General features: G+C 50.5%; 1 protein-coding gene across 1 annotated transcript in view; it reads right to left on the reverse strand.

The window, feature by feature from the left end:
* The window catches only part of LOC119292450 (proteasome subunit beta type-2-like), a 79,800-nt gene that overhangs the window by 2,261 nt on the left and 66,771 nt on the right, over positions 1-10,768 (reverse strand). The gene's annotated exons all lie outside the window — the stretch shown is intronic.

Consider the following 10,768-nt stretch of genomic DNA (forward strand, 5'->3'; position numbering starts at 1 on the left):
TTGGGGGACGGACGGGCGGACGAGCGAGCAGACGGCGAGAGAGGTATTTGGGGGAGTGGGGAGTCGAGTTCGGCTTCGGTCCCAAGAAAGGAACGAGCCGAGAGAGTCACAGAGACGAGGACTTCGGGCCAGAGTGGGCTGGGCTGGGCCGCCTTGCGGTATTGGCCTGTGGCGCTGGTGCAGCTGTGTGTGCTTTTGTTGCCTCAAAAAAAAGCCGTGTGTGTTTTTGTTTTTCTTCGAGAGAAGTCCACATTTCAACCTCGAACTAACCACTCAGTTTGATTTACAACCCTGAACTACGAAACCAGTTGAAATACACTTTGAACTAACTACGAGGTCCAAAACTCAACCCTGGTCTCGGTTTTGTGTCGGTCAAGCGGTTTTGACCAAAGTCAACGCTGACTGGACTGCTGACTAGGCAACCGGGAAATTGAAAATAACTTCTCTTTCACTCCTATCTTTCTCTCTCTTTCTCCGCCGCCGGGTACTGGATGCCCGTGCCCTACTGGACTCGGTCCTTGCTACTGTTGCCGCTGCCTGTAGAAAGTGAAGTGAGGTAGACAACTGTATTGATTCTCTCAGTGTACATTTATTGATTTATACAGAGATCACCTAAAAAAAACTATCTTAACTAACTTAGCTATGCACAGGCTAACCACCCCTAGAAATGAGTAGTAGCATGCAGATCGTGGGCTGGCGCCGACGGCAGACAGAGGCAGGGGCGGCTGGGTGATGAACAGAGATAGAGAGAACGAGCGGAAGCGGCTGCATCGTTTTACTCATCGGCAGAGAGAGATAGAAGAGGGGGTAGAGTTTTGTTCTTGTTTTTTTTTATTTTCTGGGTGCCTAGTCAGCAGTCCAGTCAGCGTTGACTGCGGTTAAAACCGCTTGACTGACACAAAACCGAGACCAGGGTTGTGTTTTGGACCTCGTGGTTAGTTCGGGGTGTATTTAGACCGGTTTTATAGTTCGGGGTTCTAAATCAAACCAAGTGGTTAGTTCGAGGTTGAAATGTGGACTTCTCTCTTTTTCTTTCCTACTTGGAGTTGATGATGAGCTCATATGTGAAACCAACAATCTCCAGCGATAAACAGATGCGCCTCTATCCAACATTGGGGGAATAGCAACATTCCAAGAACATACATAAAGTCTACTCACACATGGGATCCAACACAAACAAACAAATACATCACTACTTTCGTGCGAGGCCAACACTTACAAAATGGATAAGTAACAAATGCATAGATGCGACTCCAAATCAATACGATGCCTTTGTTTTCTCTTCAACCAGATTATTTCAACATTTACAGAAAAGAATAAATAACAAGTGCATAAACGCACCAAGAGCAGACCACCACTGAGGATAATTGAAAGTGTGACTAATCCCCGGGGTGATTTTGGTAATTAATAGCAACATATATGTCATTGATCTAATAAACATTGATGATAGATTTCAGAAAAGATCAATGATTGGCATGGCATGGACTACTGGATGTGGACCCCTCAAAGTGTGAAGGTCAAGATTGGCTACCCCAAGACTCTACATTTTTGGTTTAGTGATCCAAGATCATATTGAGTCCCTTAGGAAAGTCGATAGTATTAAAAGGGGATGAGGTATTGTTGATGAGGTTGTTGCTCAAAGTGTTTAGTGATATTGCTCCAAAAACCCTCAATCACTTTCCCACAAACACATCTGTCCAAACTCGAATTCCTCATTTCGTCCACTGATACTGTCCATTCCGGACCCACCGAGATGATCATTCTTCTGCAAGAGCGAAACCCTAACAAATCGGTCTGACCGAAATGGTTCTCGGTCCCACCGAGACACCCTTGCCAACTCTCTGTCATCTGTTGCAATTATTTTGATCTAACCGAGTTTTGCAATCAGTGCCACTAAGATGGCTTGCCAAGTCTCTGCTGCCTTGTTGCGTTGCTTCGGTCTCACCGAGATAATGCAATCGGTGCCACCGAGATGAGGTTTTGCCCTAGCCATTGCACTTCGGTCTGACCGAGTCGGTATAGTCGGTCTCACCAAAAAGCCTAACGGTCAAGTCTTTTGCACTAGTCGGTCTCACCGAGATTTTCATATCGGTGCCACCGAGTTGGGTCAAAGACTTGTAACAGTTGGATTTTTGGTGCTGCCTATCTATACCCCTCCACCGCCACTTACTCTCATGAGAGAGCCATCAGAACGAAACACAACTATCACCATTCATTTCTGAGAGAGAATCACCTGCTCATGTGTTAAAATCAAGAGATTCCATTCCTACCATTTGAATCTTGATTTCTAGCCTCCTCAAGTTGCTTTCCACTCCAATCCTTCTCCCACCCAAGCCAAATCTGTGTGTGTGAGAGAGAGATTGAGTGTTGAGGAGACTATCATTTGAAGCACGAGAGAAAGGAGTTCATCACCAACACAACATATATTACCTTTTGGAGAGTGGTGTATCCTAAATTGGTTAGTTGTCACTTGGGAGCCTCCAAAATCATGTGGAGTTAAACCAAGGAATTTGTAAGGCAAGGAGATTGCATACTTCATGAAGATCTACCCGAGTGAGGCTAGTCCTTCGTGAATGTAAGCCATGGTGGAATAGACAATGTTTGCTTCTTCGTGGACCCTTCGTGGGTAGAGCCCTCCGTGGAATCGTGCAATTGTTACCCTTCGTGGGTTGAAGTCTCCATCAACGTGGACGTACAATAGCACCACCTATCGGAACCACGCCAAAAACATGTCTTCATTTCGTTTGAAATCTCCAAACCCCTCCTTTATTTACATATGCAATGATTTACTTTCCACTGCTACACTCTTAGAATTGCATGTGTAGGGTGATACTTGACTTGTTAGAATTGCTAAAATCTGCTTACAATTAAAATTGGGAAAATGTTAGCTTTTATTTGGTCAAGTAGTCCAATCACCCCCCCTGGACATACTTTCGATCCTACAATAAGCCTCCGCCGTGTGTATTGAATCAACATGTGCCAATCCAAAACTTCATGCTGCTAGAAATCCACCATGATCATCCCAAATTATATCCCATGTGCACCCTCGCTCATCATCATCAAATATGCAGCGACAACAATCAACATAACAAAACCCTCAGGTGGCTTAGTCTACCTATGACAAATGATGCCACCCTATTTATTCTCGGTTCTAGCATAATTTAAATGTAAAGCAAGTATAGCTTGCACTGACCTAGCTGGTATCTTGTTACGGTACCACTGCTATCTTCCACTCTTAATCTATAGCAAATACCAGGGGAACTCGAATTTGGTGGCAATTACAAAGAAGCTATGGTACACAACTGGGGGATTTGGTTGGGGAAGAAGAACACGGGAGAGAGGGTAGGTGGTGGCCAATGATGTTTTTCCGTTGTCGTGATCCACTAGTAGAAAAAGGGGCAAATATGAGACACATTAGTGCCGGTTTGATTTTGAGCCGGCACTAATGTGTCCATTAGTGCCGGTTCCAACGGCTAGCCGGCCGCTCTCATTAGTACCGGTTCGTGGCAAACCTTTAGCACCGGTTCGTGGCACGAACCGGTACTAAAGAGAGTGGTGGCAGGATGTTGTCAGTCTGGGGCCCTACCAGCACCTTTAGTACCGGTTCGTGGCACGAACCGGTACTAAAGGACATCGTACATAAACCCTTCGTCCACCCGAGCCACTCTGTTCTTCCCCTTTCCCCTCACTTTCCTCTGTTCTTCCTCTCTCTTCCTCGAGCTCCTCACAAATTTTGCCCAAAATTTGTCAAGATTTGAAGGCCCCTGAGGGAGTCCTGGACTAGGGGGTGTCCGGATAGCCGAACTATCATCATCGGCCGGACTCCAAGACTATGAAGATACAAGATTGAAGACTTCGTCCCGTGTCCGGATGGGACTTTCCTTGGCGTGGAAGGCAAGCTTGGCAATACGGATATGTAGATCTCCTACCATTCTAACCGACTCTGTGTAACCCTAGCCCTCTCCGGTGTCTATATAAACCGGATGGCTTTAGTCCATAGGACGAACAACAATCATACCATAGGCTAGCTTCTAGGGTTTAGCCTCCTTGATCTCGTGGTAGATCTACTCTTGTAATACCCACATCATCAATATCAATCAAGCAGGACGTAGGGTTTTACCTCCATCAAGAGGGCCCGAACCTGGGTAAAACATCGTGTCCCTTGTCTCCTGTTACCATCCGCCTAGATGCACAGTTCGGGACCCCCTACCCGAGATCCGCCGGTTTTGACACCGACATTGGTGCTTTCATTGAGAGTTCCTCTGTGTCGTCACCAATAGGCTCGATGGCTTCTTCGATCATCAACAACGACACAGTCCAGGGTGAGACCTTCCTCCCCGGACAGATCTTCGTATTCGGCGGCTTTGCACTGCCAGCCAATTTGCTTGGCCATCTGGAGCAGATCGAAAGCTACGCCCCCGGCCGTCAGGTCAGATTTGGAAGTTTGAACTTCACGGCTGACATCCACGGGGACTTGATCTTCGATGGATTCGAGCCACAGCCGAGCGCACCGCACTGTCACGACGGGCATGATTTAGCTCTGCAGCCGGACAGTAACCTGGAGGCCGCACACGAGTCCGCTCCGATCTTCAATTCGAAGCCGGCTGCGCAGATCGAGGACGGGTGGCTAGACACCGCCTCGGGGGCTGCAACCTCTACGGCGATAGAGCCGAACACTGACCTTGTCCCTCATGAAGCTCGTGACTCCGAGGTGCCGGACTCCTCGCCGGACTCCGAACCTCCCACGCCCCCTCCAATCGAATCCGATTGGGCGCCGATCATGGAATTCACAGCTGCGGACATCTTTCAACACTCACCTTTTAGCGACATCTTGAATGTGCTAAAGTATCTCTCGTTATCAGGAGAGCCCTGGCCGGACTGCGGTCAGGACGGTTGGGATGCGGACGACGAAGAAATTCAAAGCCCACCCACCACCCACTTAGTAGCCACTGTCGATGATCTAACCGACATGCTAGACTTCGACTCCGGAGATATCGACGGTATGGACGACGATGCCGGAGACGACCAAGAACCAGCGCCTACTGGGCACTGGAAAGCCACCTCAACTCACGACGTATACATGGTGGATGCGCCAAAAGGAAGCGATAACAAGGAACAACGGGACGTGGCGAAGGACAACTCCCCCGACAAACAACCAAAACGGCGAGCAAGCGCCGCCCGAAGTCCCGCCTCGATAACAACGGCACCCATACTGACCCGGCCTTAGAGCAGGGCGAAGCAGTGGACGACGAACATGCCACCAAGCAACCATCCGAACAGGATGAATTGGACAAGCAACCCATCCCCGGTGAAAACAACAGTCCAAACGATCTCACGCCGAACACATCACCGGAGCATAAGAACCTTCACAAAAAGCTCGTCGCCACTGCAAGAAGTTTGAAGAAGCAAAAGCGGAAGCTCAAAACAGCAGAGGATGCACTCAGAATGAGATGGAGCAAAGTACTCAATACCGCAGATAAATACGGCGATAGCCACCAGGCAAAGAGCTACCCGAAGCGCAAGCTGTTGCCCGAATTTGACGAGGAGGCCGTAGAGCCCCCACAGTCAAAAAAGAAAGAGGCCGCCTGGCCGGATAGACGACCAGATGACAGGCTAAGAGCGGCAAGGGGCGCCGCACACAAGCCGGCACACGATCCACATAAGGATCCTCGCAAAAAGGATGACCCGGTCAGGTCCATCTATGGGCCAAAAAAGAAGACTCCAGGAAGCAACACAACCCGCCGAGTGTTTGAAGACAACGGCACACCCAAATACAGGGGCGCCGCACACCCACTATGTTTCACCGACGAGGTACTGGATCATGAATTTCCAGCGGGATTCAAACCCGTAAACATAGAGGCATATGACGGAACAGCAGACCCCGGAGTCTGGATTGAGGATTATATCCTACACATACATATGGCCAGAGGAGATGACCTCCATGCCATAAAATACTTACCCCTCAAGCTCAAAGGGCCAGCTCGGCATTGGCTCAAAAGCCTCCCGGAAAACACCATTGGAAGTTGGGAAGAGCTCGAGGATGCGTTTCGAGCAAATTTTCAGGGGACTTATGTCCGTCCTTAGGATGCAGACGATTTAAGTCACATAACTCAACAGCCCGGAGAGTCAGCATGCAAATTCTGGAACAAGTTCGTCACCAAAAAGAACCAAATAGTCGACTGTCCGGACGCCGAAGCCTTAGCAGCCTTTAAGCATAACGTCCGAGACGAATGGCTCGCCAGACACCTCGGCCAGGAAAAACCAAGAACAATGGCCGCATTAACAAGCCTCATGACCCGCTTTTGCGCGGGGGAAGACAGCTGGCTGGCTAGATGCAGCACCAGCAACCCGAGTACATCCAAAGTCAAGGATGGAAATGGGAAATCACGACGCAGAAAAGATCAGCGCCGGAATAAGGAAAATGGCCCAAATAGCACGGCGGTCAACGCCGGATTCAAAAGCTCTCGGTCGAATAATAAAACACTGCCCCTCAAGGACAACAGTGACGAGCTATCCAACCTAAACAAAATTTTGGATAGGATATGTCAAATACATAGCAGCCCCGGGAAGCCTGCAAACCATACCCACAGAGATTGTTGGGTCTTCAAGTAGTCCGGCCGACTTAACGCCGAACGCAAGGGGCTCGACACACCAAGCGAAGACGACGACGAACCCCACAAGCAGCACGCCGGAAACCAGAAGACTTTCCCACTAGAAGTCAAAACAGTGAACTCACTTCATGTGATAACACGGAAACATAGTGCGGCACCTGCTATACCAGGACACCGTCCGCAGAATGGGGATAGACCCTACCAAAATTCACCATAGCAGCACTTCCTTCAAAGGAGTGACGCCTGGCCTTTACGCCAAATGTACAGGCTCTGTACTACTAGAGGTCGTGTTCAGTTCATCCGACAACCTCCGTCACGAAAAGCTCATTTTCCATATCGCCCCATTCAAAAGTAGCCATCAAGCACTACTGGGACGCTAAGCATTCACCCGCTTTAACACAATACCGCATTACGCGTCTCTTACGCTTAAAATGCCTGGTCCACGCGGCATAATCTCAGTAAAGGGTAAATCTGAGTGTTCCTCGACCACGGAAAACGTGAGACTGCGTTGACAGCCGCACACTAATCCGACCTTGCTGGTCAAAGCCCCTAAAAACAGGTCATTCAGACCTTGGACACGGTTAGGCGAGTCCGGCATAAATAAACAAGGGGCTTCTCCGCCGCATACCTCTTTACAAGGGGCTGCACATATAAACAATGAGAGCCAATAAAGCTCAACTTTATCATACTTGATTTTAAATACATCTTTTGCACGATATTTTTCCAAACTAAGTTCTTCTCCTTTACAGATGAAGCACGTGCTACACCCGTCCAGGATACAGCACAACGGAGACACAGGCGTAGACGTGCAGCAGGGACCCGTTATAAGGATTCTTTTCAAATTAAGACCCTGCGTAAACCTTTCTTACTGTCTCTTGTTGATACACATCCCCTGGTTTCTTACCATCACCAAGGAGGAGGCTGGCGTTTTGGCATCGGCCGCATCAGAAGTTCTCGCCCGTACCTGGACACTAGGGGCTTAGGGCATTGTTCTGCCCGGTATCATAAAGACCGAATACCTCAGGGAGTGTTCGGTGAGGGAGTCCTGGATTAGGGGGTGTCCGGATAGCCGGACTACCATCATCAGCCGAACTATCATCGGCCGGACTATCATCATCGACCGGACTCCAAGACTATGAAGATACAAGATTGAAGACTTCGTCCCGTGTCCGGATGGGACTTTCCTTGGCGTGGAAGGCAAGCTTGGCGATACGGATACGTAGATCTCCTACCATTGTAACCGACTCTATGTAACCCTAGCCCTCTCCGGTGTCTATATAAACCGGATGGCTCTAGTCCGTAGGACACAACAACAATCATTACAATCATACCATAGGCTAGCTTCTAGGGTTTAGCCTCCTTGATCTCGTGGTAGATCCACTCTTGTAAACATCTACAATATCAATATCAATCAAGCAGGACGTAGGGTTTTACCTCCATCAAGAGGGCCCGAACCTGGGTAAAACATCGTGTCCCTTGTCTCCTATTACCATCTGCCTAGACGCACAGTTCGGGACCCCCTACCCGAGATCCGCCGGTTTTGACACCGACATTGGTGCTTTCATTGAGAGTTCCCCTGTGTCGTCACCGATAGGCTTGATGGCCTCTTCAATCGACAACGACGCAGTCCTGGGTGAGACTTTTCTCCCCGGACAGATCTTCGTATTCGGCGGCTTCGCACTGCGGGCCAACTCACTTGGCCATCTGGAGCAGATCGAAAGCTATGCCCCTGGCCGTCAGGTCAGGTTTGGAAGCCTAAACTTCACGGCCGATATCCGCGGGGACTTGATCTTCGATGGATCTGAGCCACAGCCGAGCGTGCCGCGCTGTCACGATGGGCACGACCTAACTCTGCCGCCGGACAGCACCTTGGAGGCCGCACATGAATCCGCTCCGACCCATAGTCCGGAGCCGATCGCTCAGATCGAGGACGGATGGCTGGACACCGCCTCGGGAGCTGCAACTTCTACGGTGATGGAGCTGAACACTTACCTTGTCCCGCATAAAGCTCATGACTCCGAGGTGCCGGACTCTCTGCCGGACTCCGAACCTCCTGCGCCCCTGCTGGTCGAATCCGACTAGGCGCCGATCATGGAATTCACCGCTGCGGACATCTTTCAGCACTCACCCTTCGGCAATATCTTAAATTCGCTGAAGCATCTCTCGCTATCTGAAGAGCCCTGGCCGAACTACGGCCAGGATGGTTGGGATGCGGACGACGAAGAAATTCAGAGCCCACCCACCACCCACTTCGTAGCCACCGTCGACGACCTAACCGACGTACTCGACTACAACTCCGAAGACATCGACGGTATGGACGACGATGCCGGAGAATATGAAGAACCAGTGCCTACAGGGCACTGGAAGACCACCTCGTCATACGACATATATATGGTGGACACCCCAAAAGATGGGGACGGCGAAGAAGCAACGGAGGCCGATTCCTTAAAGAAACAGCCCAAGCGCCGACATCAGCGGCGCCGCTCTAAATCCCGCCACAGCAAGAATAGAGATTCCGGCACAGGAGATAATAACACCCCAGAAAGTGCCGAAGACAATCCCCTCCAGCACGATCCAGCGCAGGAGGAGGCAGAAGCAAGCCCTCACGAGAGGGCGGCAGACGAAGAGGTCGAGGATGATAATTACTTACCTCCCTCCGGAGACGAGGCAAGCCTCGACGACGACGAATTCGTCGTGCCTGAGGATCCCGTCGAACAAGAGTGTTTCAGACGCAGGCTAATGGCCACGGCAAACAGCCTAAAGAAAAAGCAGCAACAGCTTCAAGCTTATCAAGACCTACTGGCCGACAGATGGACCGAGGTCCTCGCGGCCGAAGAGTATGAACTCGAACGCCCCTCCAAAAGTTACCCAAAACGCAAGTTGCTCCCCCAACTAGAGGAGGAAGCGTACAAACCTGCATCACCAGCGCACAATACGGCAGACCGACCACCTCGTGGCCGCGACAGAGAGGCATGCAAGCCCTCCACCAAAACCGTACCCCGACATCGCTCAAAAAGCATGAATCCACGGGGGAACGCGCCGGACTTGCGGGATATATTGGAGGACAAGGCAAGACAATCCAGATCTATCTATGGATCACGTGGGCGCCCCAAGACCCACGACGAATACCGTCGCGCCGGATACAACTACTCCGGCTGGGCCGAACACAGCAGACAACGCTCTCTCGAGCTACGTCGCGATATTGCTCAATACAGAGGCGCCGCACACCCACTATGCTTCACTGATGAAGTAACGGATCATCAAATCCCTGAAGGGTTTAAACCCGTTAATATCGAATCCTACGATGGCACAACAGACCCCGCGGTTTGGATTGAGGATTATCTCCTCCATATACATATGGCCCGTGGCGATGATCTTCACGCCATCAAATATCTCCCGCTCAAGCTTAAAGGACCAGCTCGGCATTGGCTTAACAGCCTGCCCGCAGAGTCAATTGGATGCTGGGAAGACCTGGAAGCCGCATTCCTCGACAACTTCCAGGGCACGTATGTGCGACCACCGGACGCAGATGACCTAAGCCACATAATCCAGCAGCCAGACGAATCGGCCAGGCAATTCTGGACACGGTTCTTAACAAAGAAAAATCAAATCGTCGACTGTCCGGATGCAGAGGCCCTCGCGGCCTTCAAACATAACATTCGCGACGAGTGGCTGGCCCGGCACCTAGGATAGGAAAAGCCGAAATCCATGGCAGCCCTCATGTCACTCATGACCCGCTTCTGTGCGGGAGAGGATAGCTGGCTAGCTCGCAACAACAACCTCAGCAAAAACGCTGACAGTCCGGATACCAAGGACCGCAATGGCAGGTTGCGTCGAAATAAAAACAAATGCCGCATTAACGGCGACAGCAATGAGGATACGGCAGTCAACGCCGGATTCCGAGGCTCCAAGCCCGGTCAACGGAAGAAGCCATTCAAAAGAACCACTCCGGGCCCGTCCAATTTGGACCGAATACTCGACCGCTCCTGTCAAATACATGGAACCCCCGAAAAGCCAGCTAACCACACCAACAGATATTGTTGGGTATTCAAGCAGGCAGGCAAATTAATCGCCGAAAACAATGACAAGGGGCTACACAGCGATGACGAAGAAGAAACCCGGCCGCCGAACAACAGAGGACAAAAGGGATTCCCCCC

This window comes from Triticum dicoccoides, chromosome 4B (genome assembly GCF_002162155.2).
Source record: "Triticum dicoccoides isolate Atlit2015 ecotype Zavitan chromosome 4B, WEW_v2.0, whole genome shotgun sequence".
Taxonomy (NCBI): Eukaryota; Viridiplantae; Streptophyta; class Magnoliopsida; order Poales; family Poaceae; genus Triticum; species Triticum dicoccoides.